This window comes from Microcebus murinus, chromosome 24 (assembly GCF_040939455.1).
Source record: "Microcebus murinus isolate Inina chromosome 24, M.murinus_Inina_mat1.0, whole genome shotgun sequence".
Classification (NCBI taxonomy): domain Eukaryota; kingdom Metazoa; phylum Chordata; class Mammalia; order Primates; family Cheirogaleidae; genus Microcebus; species Microcebus murinus.
Genome location: NC_134127.1, coordinates 6,202,102 through 6,215,297, shown reverse-complemented (window position 1 = coordinate 6,215,297; position 13,196 = coordinate 6,202,102).

The following is a 13,196-nucleotide window of genomic DNA, read 5'->3' as shown; positions in this document are numbered from 1 at the left end:
TGTGACTTTGTTCTTTTCAAGATTGCTTGAGATATTGTAAATCCCTTTTTATCCTTTGTAGGCCAAATATTACCCCCCAAAGATATCTACATCCTAGTCCCTGGAGCGTGTAAGTTTTACCTTATTTGGAAAATAGGTCTTTGTGAATGTGATTCAGTTAAGGATCTTGAGATGGGAAGATTTTTCCAGATTCTCCATGTGGGCTCTAGTGCCATAACATGCATTCTTTATAAGGAGGAGGCAGGGGAAGATTTGACATATAGAGGAAAGGGCCATTTGAAGACACACTCAGAGATAGGAATGGCACAGCCACCAACTGAGGAATGCTGGCATGTGTCAGAAGCTGGAAAGGCAAGGAACAGATGCTCTTCTGCCTATTATGGGGAATATGGCCCTGTCAAACCTTGGTTTCAGCCCAGTGATCCTGATTTTGGACCTCTGCCCTCTGGGACTGAGAGAGAATGTTTCTGTGGTTTTAAGCACCTACTTTATGGTAATTTGTCATATTAACTACAGGAAACTAAGACACATTCCCCTCCTATAACTTTTAACTATGTGATACATTTGCAAATAGCATGTAAAGTATTACACAGACAGGTAGACTCCAGGAAAATAAATTCTTATTGCAAGGCATTATTGAATAGAGGAATATATAAAAACTTTGGCGTTTGACCAGTAGTTTTTGATCATGTCTATGCATCAGAGTCTCTTGGCAGCAATTAACAAACACCTGAGCCTGCCCCCCCCCCCATCGTCAATGACTTAAAACAGTTTAGTGGGGTCTGGTGCAAAGGTCTTTGCTGCTCAAAGTCTGTCCTGTGACCACCACCAGCACTGGCGTCACCTGGGACATGGTTAGAAATGCAGAATCTTGGGTCCTGCCCTAGATCATAAATTTGCATTTCTCCAAGATCCCCAGGTGATGTGTGTGTGCAGCAAACACCGAGAAATATTGGCATGGTTATCTCGATGAGCAGTAAGGGTTGGGAAATACTAACTTAGACAAATAGCTTCGTTTTTATGGTTCTTCCACTTATCAACAGTATGATTAGGACAATAACTCATGTAAATCTTAGGGGTTTTATCTGGGGTATGGGGAGGACAACGCCTACTTTGTAGAGTTATTATGAGAGTCAGATGTGATAATTAGTGGAGCTGGGCCTTGGCATAAATGCGTGTTTCCATAGGCAAGTGCGTGTCTATATGGGCACACGTGCAGTGACACCCAAATTAATAGCTCCCCAAACTAAGTGGTTCTAGAGCTGTCTTGTATCATTACCCAATTCTGTAGAGAATGTAGAGAAAATAACCTGTTACGGTCTAAAGAGAATAGATGGAACAGTTAGATGAGGTAAGGGGTGTGGCGGGCTGCATGCAGAGGGGGGAAATGGGGTTTTGAGTCAGTCTTGAGGTTCAAGAGAAGTGAGAAAGGTATATTTCTTTGTTGTTTACAGTCAAGATTCACTGAGATGGAGAAGGACAATACAATAGTGTCACCGATTCAGAGATTCCAGGAGTTCATAGAAAGGATAAAAAATGACCAAGTAACCTGGCAGGGGATTTACTGGGAATCAGCGAACATCCATGGGGTGAATAGTGACTACAACACTGAGAGCTCTCTGCTGATAAAGACTGGCAGAGTGGGAATCCCAGATCCCAGGGTAGCAGGCGAAAGGTAGCGTGTGTGAGTTGTGAGAAGGAAATGGAAGGAAGCAGAAATATATCACAGACCCCAAGAGCTCAGGGTTTAAAGAAGAGAGAGATACACTGCACAGCCATGAAACTCAGAGGAAAACAAAACAACACTCCCAGCATGCCCATAGCAAATGCACGGTCATCAGGGAACAAGAGCAGAACCTCCACATTCAAAATCAACATAGATTTCTCTGGAATTCTCCTCTAGTCCTGTATTATGCAGTTGCCCTCCAGATCTGCAGAACTCACAGTTGATCCTCCAGAATTGGGCCTTAGTCCTTCCAGTGACTGGTTCCTCTTACCTAGCCTCCTTGTTCCATCACCAATTACACTTTCTTTATAGATACGGGTATTCTTTTCTTTCTTTTTCTTTTTTAAAGCTCCTTTAAAATAAAGGCTCAGTGATGGCAAAAGAAACCTCTTTCACAAGTAGAAAATCCAAGTTTTAGAAGACAGAAAGCTGAGACCATTTGCACTATACTCTAAACCAGGTGTCCTCAAACTACGTGCAGGCCACCTAGCACATTTATTCGGCCCTCGGGGTGCTTTTGCCGCCGCCGCTGCCTGTCCTGCTTAGCAGCCGACTCATCCCGGGCCCACAGTGCGCACTCTCCAACCGTCTGAGGGACAGTGAGCTGGTCCCCTGTTTAAAAAGTTTGAGGACCCGCTCTAAACATTCTGAGTGATGTCCTTTGTGTGTTTTCTACTTCGTCTTCTTCGGGGTAGCGACACATTGGTGTGGTTACGAGTTCCTATGTGCTGTAGGCACCTTCCCCAAAGTGCCACCTGATAAAGGCATTCTTCCCCCAGATGTGCCTTTTTCTCATCAGCAGTCACGATGCTATTCTTAGCCAGGGCTGGCTTTTATCTTTCCGCAGCATGGCTGTTGCTTCAGTTCCATTCATTTGGCTTTGCTTCCATTTGTTTTTCTTTTAAAAAAGACTCATCTCAAAAAATTTCCAAAGAGGCCTCTAGTACATTTCAATGCTATTTCTTCCAGTCACCTAAATAGAACAGGCCAAAGAATATAGCCTTTAGACATTCTCTTAAAGGTTAGTATTTGATTTGGGGAAATCAGTCTGAACTGTAGTGGTTTAAGGTAAAAAAAAAAAAAAAGAAAAGAAAAAAATCCAGACCTTCTAAGGATTGAACATTTTTATTTTAAAAAGGAGTCAGTGATACATAGGCAATGGGAACATAGAGTTATTGATCACAAAATTTCTAGCATAAATAAAATTTATCTTCTGCAGCAAATGTATGCTAATGTCAAAATAATGTTTTTTGTTCTAGCCTATCCCTTAAGAAACTGCAGGTGACAGAGAGTAAAAGCAGATGTAGAGGACGTTTCCATCTTCCTTTCTGGACTTACTCTCTAATCTGGACTTCCCTGCTTTGCGCTTGAGCCCTGACTGTGGGGACTCTTTGGGGAGGCTTCCTTGTCCTCTGACTTGCGCTGGGTTTGGCCAACGGCAGGCATCAGCAGGAGATATAAAAGCAAGAGGAGGCTGGGGGCTGGGTATTTATTCTCCAGCTGTTTTTCCTACTGGTCACCTCTGGTTGTCCGCGTTCCACTACTGAAGGCCACGATCTCTGCGGGGCAGCTTTGTCCTACAGCTGCTCCTCTCATATTCTGCCATCTGATTGCCTCCCTTGCTCCTTTAGGTGCAGGGATAACACCTGCTGTTCCTGGCCCCTGGGTTTTGCACCATCCTTACTGGCCACCTTCAACCCTGCTGTATTTATTTTATAAATAGCCCCTGGTTTAAACCTACCTAAGTTTCTCTATTTCATTTTTCCATCTGTTTCTTACTGGGGCCTGTCTGACTGATTCAGAAGAGTTTAGCTTCATGAATTCATTAGCTCATTCATTCATTCATTCATTCATTCATTCATTCCTTCCTTTACTCAGCAAGTATTGAATATCTACTACATGTGATGTGCTAGCCTGGGCCTCAGGAATAAAAACATTGCAAAAAACAGCAAGGAAATCTCTGTCCTCAAGGATCTTCAGTCTAGTTAGGGAAGACTGACAACACATAAAACAAGTAGGTAAACTACAGCATGTTAGAGGGTGGAAAGTGCTCTGAAGATGAGATAAAAGGGGGAACAGGGACAGGAAGGAAGCCTGCCTGGAGGAAAGAGCAGGATTGCTCAGAGAAGGTCTTACTCAGGAGGTGATGCAGTTAATAATCTATAGGAGAGGAGAGCAAAAACAAAGCAGATATGCAGGAGGGAGCATTTCAGGCTGAGGAAATTGCAACTGCAAAGGCCTTAAGGCAGGGAAGTGCGCGTCCGCTTCAGGACAGCATGGCTGGAATGAACAGAGGGGAGGAGAGTTCTGGGGGATGACTCAGAGAGCTGAGGGGATGGCGGGATGTACAGGGCAGAGCGGCCATTAGAAGACTTTGACTTCTGCCCTGAGTCGGTCAGGGAGCCACTGGAAGGTTCCAAGCAGATGAAAACAGGATGAAACTTGTGTTTTGGGAGGATTACTCTGGATGCTGTATTGAGAACAGGGTGTAAGGACGTGAAAATTTAGGGTCAGGGAGAACAATTAGGAGGCTACCAAATAAGCAAGTGGAGAGAAGTGGGGGCTTGGAGCAGGGAGGCGGCAGAGGAGAAGATGAGACGTGGTCAGCCTCTAAATAGGCTCTGAAAAGAGCACTCAGTAGACTCAATGAGAGACCGGATGTCGTAAGTGAATGAGTACATTCTAGGGCTTTTAGACTGAGAAAATGGAAAGATGGAGTAACCACTCATGGAGTTGGGAAGGACTGTAGGAGGAGGAGGTTTGGGACTGAAGGACTGGACTTTAGGTTTGAGCAGATTAAGTTTAAGATGCCTACTAGACATTCAAGAGTAGATGTTGCAATGAATACATGAGTCTGGAGTTCAGAGGAAAGTTGTGCACAAAAAATACAAATATGGTAGTCATTAGCCTTTGTATTATATTGGGGGACCACCAGGCAGCATGAATTTATCAAGAGAGGGAAGCCTTAGTCCCAGGACTGAGTCCTGGGGTGCTCCACCAAGAAGACAGTATAAGGATGAGGAAACAAAGAAAGAGCATCCAATGAGGTGGCAGAGCCTCCAGGACAGTATGAAATCCTGCAAGCCAAGGGAATACAGTGTTTGAAAAAAGAGAGGGAGATTGTATCAAATGCTCCTGAGCTACAACATAAGGATTCAGAATTGTCTGCTGGACTCAGTAACATGGTGGTCATAGGTAACCTTCAGAAGAGTAGTTTCCATAGGGTGGGGAAGGTAAGAGTCTTATGGGAGTAGGCTCAAGAGGGAATATGAAGGGATGAATGGAGGAAAGAATGTAGACAACTCTTTTGAGGATCTTTGCTTAAAAGAAGAGCAGGAAATGGGGCAGAGTCTGGATGATAAAATGGTACCAGGAGGGAAGAACAGCATCACGTTTGTGTGCAGGAGGAGGATATCTAATAGAGAGGTAGGCGGCACAGTATTGTGCATGGGAGTGAAGAAAGAATTTCTGGAGCAATGTCCTTGAGGAAAGAGGGGCTGGAATAAATTCTTACTTGTGTAGGAAGCAGCGCTTGCCAGGAAACGAATGGGATGCAGAATAATAGGCGTAGTGCAGGCAGGTGAGTAGATGAGGTGGGTGGTGGGAGTACATGGAAGTTCTATTCTTACTGCTTGTACTTTCTCATTAAAAGTAAAGAGAAGGGTTGTCATCTGGAAATGGGAATGGAGAGGAGGTGTTGGAGACATGAGAAGAGAAGGGAAGTTATGTCTAAAAGAGTGAGATGAACACACGCGCAAAGTCAATACAGTAAGATTTCTGGGCAGCATTAAGGGCCCATTTGAGGTTAGTGATCACGAGTCTAAAGTGAGAGCAGGAAGCATTGCTGTGTATGTTTCTCCAGCCTTCAACAACGGCATGGATATTAACATGGAATGAGAATGGAACACTAATCAGGGGTGGTTTAGCAGTGTCATAGGTTATATGCCCTGGGACATAGACATTTGCATGCATGCGGTTTTGTGGGGAAGACTCTTGTGAGAAACTTCTAAGAGAGGAGGGAAATGGATTTCAGAGAAGGAGGAATGGAACTGATCCTTGGTATGGCTTTTCAGAGAAGAACCCTAGGACTCTGGAACTGGAATGACCCTGGAAAGATGGCCTAGCTGAGGAAAGGGGCAGAGAGCCTCTGCACTGGATCTAAACCAGCCATGAGGTATGGGCTTCCTCTAGGGATGAGGGAAGCTTTGGGTAAGGTGGGTCCCTTGGGCTGAGGGCAGTGCTGGGAAGGGTGTCAGCTGTGAGTCATCAGCTGTCGCATTCTGGTAGCTGGGAAGATGATCACTTCAGTGCTAGAAAGATAAGCTGGGAGGAGCACCACAGCTTTCATACAGTCCTCCCCTCATGCCACTCAAACCTGTTGGCCTGGTATAATAAGGTCTTGCCATCTGAGAGCTCTCCTCTGGGATTCCAGATGGTCTTTTTTTCTGGGGAAACCAATAAGAGGATGATGGGCAGGATGGACTACAGTCTCTGTTGCTACAGCTGGTCTTGGGGCCACAACTGATACACATGGTCATTTCTCTATTACCCATTTTAGACTAACTGTCCTTGACCAGCACCTCTGTTAGTCCAGATGGCTAATCTAGGAGGTATTCAAACCCTAGTCCACTGGGAATCTGAGCTCCTGGTCACCATGTCCCTCATGGACCATGGCCACTGCACTTGTTCACTTCCTGTGAAGAGTTGTCAAGACAATACCGAGGCAGAAACACCCCAAGGGGATCCCCAATGGTTCCTATGTTCATGCTCTTGTGTAATCTCCTCCCTAAGAACATGAGTGGGACTATGATGTGCTTTTAACCAGTAAAATATGGCAGAGGTGATGGCTGTTACTAGTGTGACTACATTACAACATGTAAAACTCTGAATCACTGGTGGACTCTTCTTGGTCTCCTGCTAGCCTTGGCAATCCAAACTTCTGCATCCTGAGCCATCCATGGGCATACGGTGGAGAACTATGTGGATGGCTTCTAGTAGCTGAGTGAAGGTTCTGGCTGATAAGCAAAAAACAAACCAAAATAAAAACAAACTCAAGCTCTCAGTACCACATGTACAACACAATAAATTCTGCCAACAACCTTAGCGATCTTGGAAGCTCATTCTTCTCCAGTCAAACAAGGGGAGAACACAGCCTTTAACAGAAAGAAGTGGTCCACATCTGTAGCCCAGAATATTCAGGAAATCTGGACATTCGATATTTTCAAATGCCTCTGTGTTGCCATTGCAAGCCTCAGAGTCACATTTCTTCACACTCAAGGGCCTAGGCTCGGTGCAGCCAACTGCCAGGTTGAGTTCTGCCAGGTTTCAGAATTTGACCTTATACGGCAGCTGCAGAAGATGAAGACTTTTTGCATGTTGCCAAGGAAGCTCTCACTGGTGATTAACTGCTGTTGGCCTTTCCTTGTCTTTTCACAATGCTTTAATAACTCCTGGCAACAGCCATCCAATTCTATAGTTCTTGTAAATTAGTTATTAGTAAATTTTCCTAAACCTCTCAAATCCCCGAGACATGGTACCTTCCTCCATGGGTGTCCCATTGCAGTTTACAACAGATGGCAATTTTAACAATCACACCACTGCAACATGCCAGGAGTTGTCACAACTCCACCTCTCACTAGTGTTCTTGTCCTCATAGCCAGCTTAGAGACAGATGATCCAATTCTACAATCTGACTTCAGAATTTGCTCTTTAGCACCACTCTTCATGCTAACTAAGTCTCATTCCCTGCCGAACAGACTCTGAGATGGATATTTGTATGCAGGTGTTTTCTAGGGCGGCAGTGTGGGGAGTACCTGCAAAGGAGTAAGGCGGTAGGTAGGACCAGGCAGAGGGAGATGCCAAAATGCCCTATGGTTGCCACAGAGCATGGCCCTTAGCTAATCCCACTGGGAGAACAGAGTTAAAATAGCCCTGAAGAAATGTCCTTAATGGAGGCAAAAAAACCAAAGCTGGGTCTTTGTCCCTCAGCATCAGCCACTTAAGATGTAAGTTGTCCCTGAAGAGGAGGTGCAATCTTGGGCAAGTCAGCTTTGCTTGGTGGAGGGCAATTCCTAGGGAGGAGACTCAATTGTGGGCCAACCAATAGTCTTAGCATTGGGGCAACTGAATGCACTACAGCAAAAAGGTGATGCTAGAGAGGGTAAGATAGCTAAGAAAGACCATGGAATTTTAGATGGGCGAGGAGGAAAAAGAGGATATAAAGAGTGAAGAGGGTCAATGGACTGTAGGTCTGAAAGATTTCAACTGATTGTTGGAGTTGGAGAACCAGAGGCAATAAGCTAAAAAAATAAAAGACAGTATTTGGAGAGTAGGATGATTATAATTGAGATTTTGCAAAGCTTCATTCTCAGATCCTTACTTATGACCATTTATTCTAAAGATTGAATCACTCCATCACAAAGCCTCGACATATATCAAATTACTTGCCAAATGAAAGCTTTTCTACATATGCCAGCGTATAATTATATTAGAATTGTATATTTTGAAACACACCCACATATACAGTTGCAACAGTGTGAAGGCTAACAGTCATTTTTGCTCGAGGGCTGGTGACAAATTACATTGAAAAGTTTGGTGATAACTAGTTCAGCAGTTTTCAAATTATCTCAGTAGAAATAAATGGTGTTTTTGCATCAGAAGCAGCTATCACCATTTTCCCCCCAAATCTAGTTAAAAAGTGGATATTAAAACACAAGTAATCAAATATTCTACTTTGTCTATACTTCAAAAGCCAATTTTCTTACCTTCTAACCTCTGAAATCCTTTTAATCACAATTGAAATGCAGGGCTCCTTGACAAGGAAAGCTTTGGAAAAGAAACTGAAGTTTGTAAACTTCAAATGCCAAATAAAAGTTGGCAGGTTTTTAAACTCCAGCTAGAATACCCTTCACTAGGAACTTCCAATTTTTCACTCGTTTCCAGAAGAAACTTTCCATCCTTCAGTAAATTTTGAAGGCCGCCACAATAATTCAGGATGAAATGGCTACTTGCACAGAGATAGGAGGCAATGATTCGAGCTTTCATCAAAATGAGAGACTAAAAAGAATATTTGAACTATTCCTTCCCTAGGGAAACATGTTTCCTATAGTTTAATAAATTTTTATTTGAAAAAATTCTGCCTCTAATTCCTCAGCTGTACAATCATACATTGCATAACGACATCTTGGTCAACTACAGCCCACATGTACGGCGGTGGTCCTATAAGAATTATAATGAAGTATTTTTACTGTGCCTTTTCTATGTTTAGATACACAGATACTTAGCATTGTGTTATAACTGCCTACAGAATTCAGTACAGTAACACGTTGTACAGATATGTAGCCTGGGAGCAATAGGCATATAGTCTAAGTGTGTGGTGGGCTCTGCCATCTAAGTGTGCATAAGTTCACTCGAATGGATGTCCACACAATGACAAAAATCACCTAAGGATACATTTCTCAGATTGTATCCCTATTATTAAGCAATGGCTATGCTTGTATAAACACACACTTGTGGGCCGGGCGCTGTGGCTCACGCCTGTAATCCTAGCTCTTGGGAGGCCGAGGCGGGCGGATTGCTCAAGGTCAGGAGTTCAAAACCAGCCTGAGCAAGAGCGAGACCCCGTCTCTACTATAAATAGAAAAGAAATTAATTGGCCAACTGATATATATATAAAAAAAAAAAATCAGCCGGGCATGGTGGCGCATGCCTGTAGTCCCAGCTACTCGGGAGGCTGAGGCAGAAGGATCACTCAAGCCCAGGAGTTTGAGGTTGCTGTGAGCTAGGCTGACGCCACGGCACTCACTCTAGCCTGGGCAACAGAGTGAGACTCTGTCTCAAAAAAAAAAAAAAAAAAAAAAAAAAAAACCACACACTTGTGTATATGAGCAGCTGTGTTCTAAATACAATCAGTTAAACCCCAATTGCTTGACTTTTTTTCAGAGCCCGGTGAATATTTTTTCTTAATATTCATAGTTGATTTTTCTCTTAGTGCAGTGCAGAGATTGTGTACTTCATAGATTCGGGCCCACGTGCCATGACCAGAAAGGACAGCCAATCTTACAAACGTATTTGAGTACTGAGTAGGTAAGAGGAATTAAAAAAAAAAAAAAGAAGAATGAATCTGTACAAACAGACATCCTATAATTGAAAAACCATTCAAATAAGCAGGTTAATTATTCTAGATCAATTGTTTCATCTTATCTGAAGATGGCATTCTCATTCTACTGTTTCTCTCATTCTCATCTGCTTTCACAGAGTTTTAAGACAATTTGCCAAAAGATGGTTGAGTGGCTTGCGTCAGTGTGAGTAGCCAATTGGAGGACCCTTGAGAGGCCTTCAAAAGTGCTTTTGCACCTTCTCCCACTGTGTATGATAGAATGTTCGAAGACTATTCCGATTTTTTAATGGAATCTGATTAAACCAACATATGGAAGATATTTTTCATGAAAAATTGAGTGGCATACAAGATAAAAAAGAAACTACACATTGATTTTGTTTTCATAGAAGAAAGACAAACTTGTATCCAGTCAGGGAGCACTAAAATCTATAAAGAACATTTTCTACAACTCCCCAGATGAGATCATAATTGAGGAAAGGGTACACATGGGCTTCTACTGTATTGTTCTAATTATTTAAAATATATTAAAAAGAAATATATTACATTATTAATGTAGTATTTCACAGAGCTTGGTGGGGGCTACATAAATGTTCATTATAACGTTTCCATTTCTGTATGTTTGCAATATTTCATAATAAAATATTACAAGAAGACGCTTATGTAAAGAATTATAATATTAGGTTGAATTGTATGGAATTGTTTGCAACTGTGTTTGACCCATGAAACATGGCAATTTCATATGTTTCAACCTAATAACATAGATATTTGAAATATTCCTTCTCTACTACTGCTCTTGGAATGCATTTTTCCTGGGACCCAATCTTTTGGTTAGTGTGATCCAAAAAAGGGAAATGTGTTTACAAGGTTACTATTATTATTTACAAGGTTATTATTCCAGAAATACAGGTTGTCTAGTATCATATTTATTTTTTAACCTGTAATATATATCTATATTACTTGAAATAGGAAATCGCATAAGTACACGTTAACCCTGCTCCTTAATATCAATGTGGAATACTAAGGGTGTAGGTTCCAATATGGACTTAAGCATTTTAGGCTAGGCTATCCACCAAAAAGTTCAAATGGAAAGCATGTGTAGCATATGGCAGGCTGAAAAATGTCCCTCTAAAAGATGTCCCGGTCCTAATCTCCAAGCCCTGTGAACATGGCACCTTACAGGGCAAAAGGGACTTTGCGGATGTGGTTCAGTTAAGGTCGGGAGATTGTCCTGAGTTATCTGGGTGGGGCCAAGAGAATCTCATAAGACGGAGACAGGAGGGCCCAAATCAGAGAAGGTTGTGTGACAATGGACGTGGTGGGAGACAAGGAGATGTGACAAAGGAAGTGGAGGGCAGAGTGGCATGGGGCCTCGGGCCAAGGAGCACAAGCAACATCCAGACACCCCAGAGAAGGCACAGAGACGCGCTCTGCCCTGGGCCCCCAGAAGTAGCGCAGTCCTGGCCACCCGCTCTAGACTTCTGACCTCCCCAACTGTAATAAAATAAATTTGTGATCTTTTAAGTCACTAAGTTTGTGGCAGTTTGTGTAGCAGGAACAGGAAATTAATACAAAGTATTAAACTAAAGGATAGCATTTCTATTCCCCATTTCCATTGCCTATTTAGACTTCATGAGCCCAGTGGTATATAATACATGTTGAAAAGTCTATTTATGTTTTTATTAGACCCATTTCTAGAAGTATAGAGTTTAAAGGTATCTTAAAGTTCTTTCAAATCAATATACCTCCTAATGCTTGATTTTCTCCATCCTGGTACATGGATGATGACAAAAAAATCCAAAAATGCCTGAGTAACTCTATGAAAAATAGCTTTTTCTCTGTGAGTTTCCCACTGATTTTAGTTCTACATTCTAAGACTATGCTGAACAAGGCTCATTCACATTTCACAGTTTATTTCAGGAAAATGTTGGAAGACCACTAGCTACTGGAATCTTCCTTTTTGTGATAGAGAAGTTCCTCTCCTCTATAGTGCCACAGAGAACACTGTGGTTTTCTGGCTCAACACCATTCTTCATTTTCCCCCAGTTTTGTTTACATATAGAGCCGCAGCATATTTGAGAATTCCCCAGTCCCTGGAAATGAGTCATGATTGTCCCAAGCTGGTCATGGTAGCTCTCTATTCCCTGGTATCACAGATTATTCTAGGATAGGTATGTGGTCTGTTCTGACAATGGCACATGTTGGGTATTCTGCTATTTTATCCCTATTATAAAAAATAAAGGCCCACAAAGAGAAAGTTTTGTCCTGATTTGGACTTGGCTGTGTGAAATGACAATACAGCAGCCATCTTGCAACCGTGAGGGAGCAGCCCACAGCACCAAAGGCAAAAAGCTGAGGATAATGAAGCACAATGACAGAATGGGTTCTTGGTGACATCACTGAACAACCAAACCCTTTCTTGAACTATCAACTTCTTGTCTTTGAAGACAATAAAATACCATTATTGTCTTAGCTTGGGCTGCTATAACAAAATACTATAGACCGGGTGGCTTAAACAATAGAAACTTATTTTCTCATAGTTTTGGAGGCTGAAAGCTTAAGATCAGGGTGCCGGCATGCTCAGGTTCTGATGTGGACCCTCTTCCTGGCTTGCAGCCTTCTAGCTGGGTCCTCATAAGGTAAAGACAGAGAGCTCCAGTTTCTTCCTCTTCTCATGAGGACATTAATCGCATCATGAGGACTCTACCCTCATGACCTAATCTATACCTAATTACCTCTCAAAGTCCCCCAACTGCAAATACCAATACATTGAGGGGTTAGGGCTTCAACATATGAATTTTGGGGGAACACAAACATTCAGTCCTTACAATTCTTCAAGCCACTTTTAACTGAGTGTTTTCTTACCAAAAGAATCCCCTTAACTCTTAGATTTCTACCCCAGTTCCTTCAATATTCTTAATAAAATTGTGTGCAAAACTTTACACAGCCTTGGTTAATTTCATTTTTCTTCTTACATTTTATCTATATCTCTTTTAAGAGTGAGGGCATGAATGGAAGTCCTTGGTCCAGGGTAAGTCTGACAACACAATAGAATCACATTATGCCATCGTTCACTTTAGATTCACAGTTCTATTCAGATTATGTTTTCACTTTTTTTTTTTTTTTTCAATAGCCTCAGCTCTTAGTTAACTCCAAATAAGTTCACCATTGGTTCTCCAGAATTTGCTAAGATACAACTTATCTGTTCCACAATTATACAGTTGACTTTTAGGACCCAAATGTATTAGTCCTGTTGATCTTGGGACTATTTGATGTCTTTTTTAGATTCATCCTACATTATAGTATATTTGAATATGCTTAAATTTTGATTGAAATTTTTCTAAATATGCAATT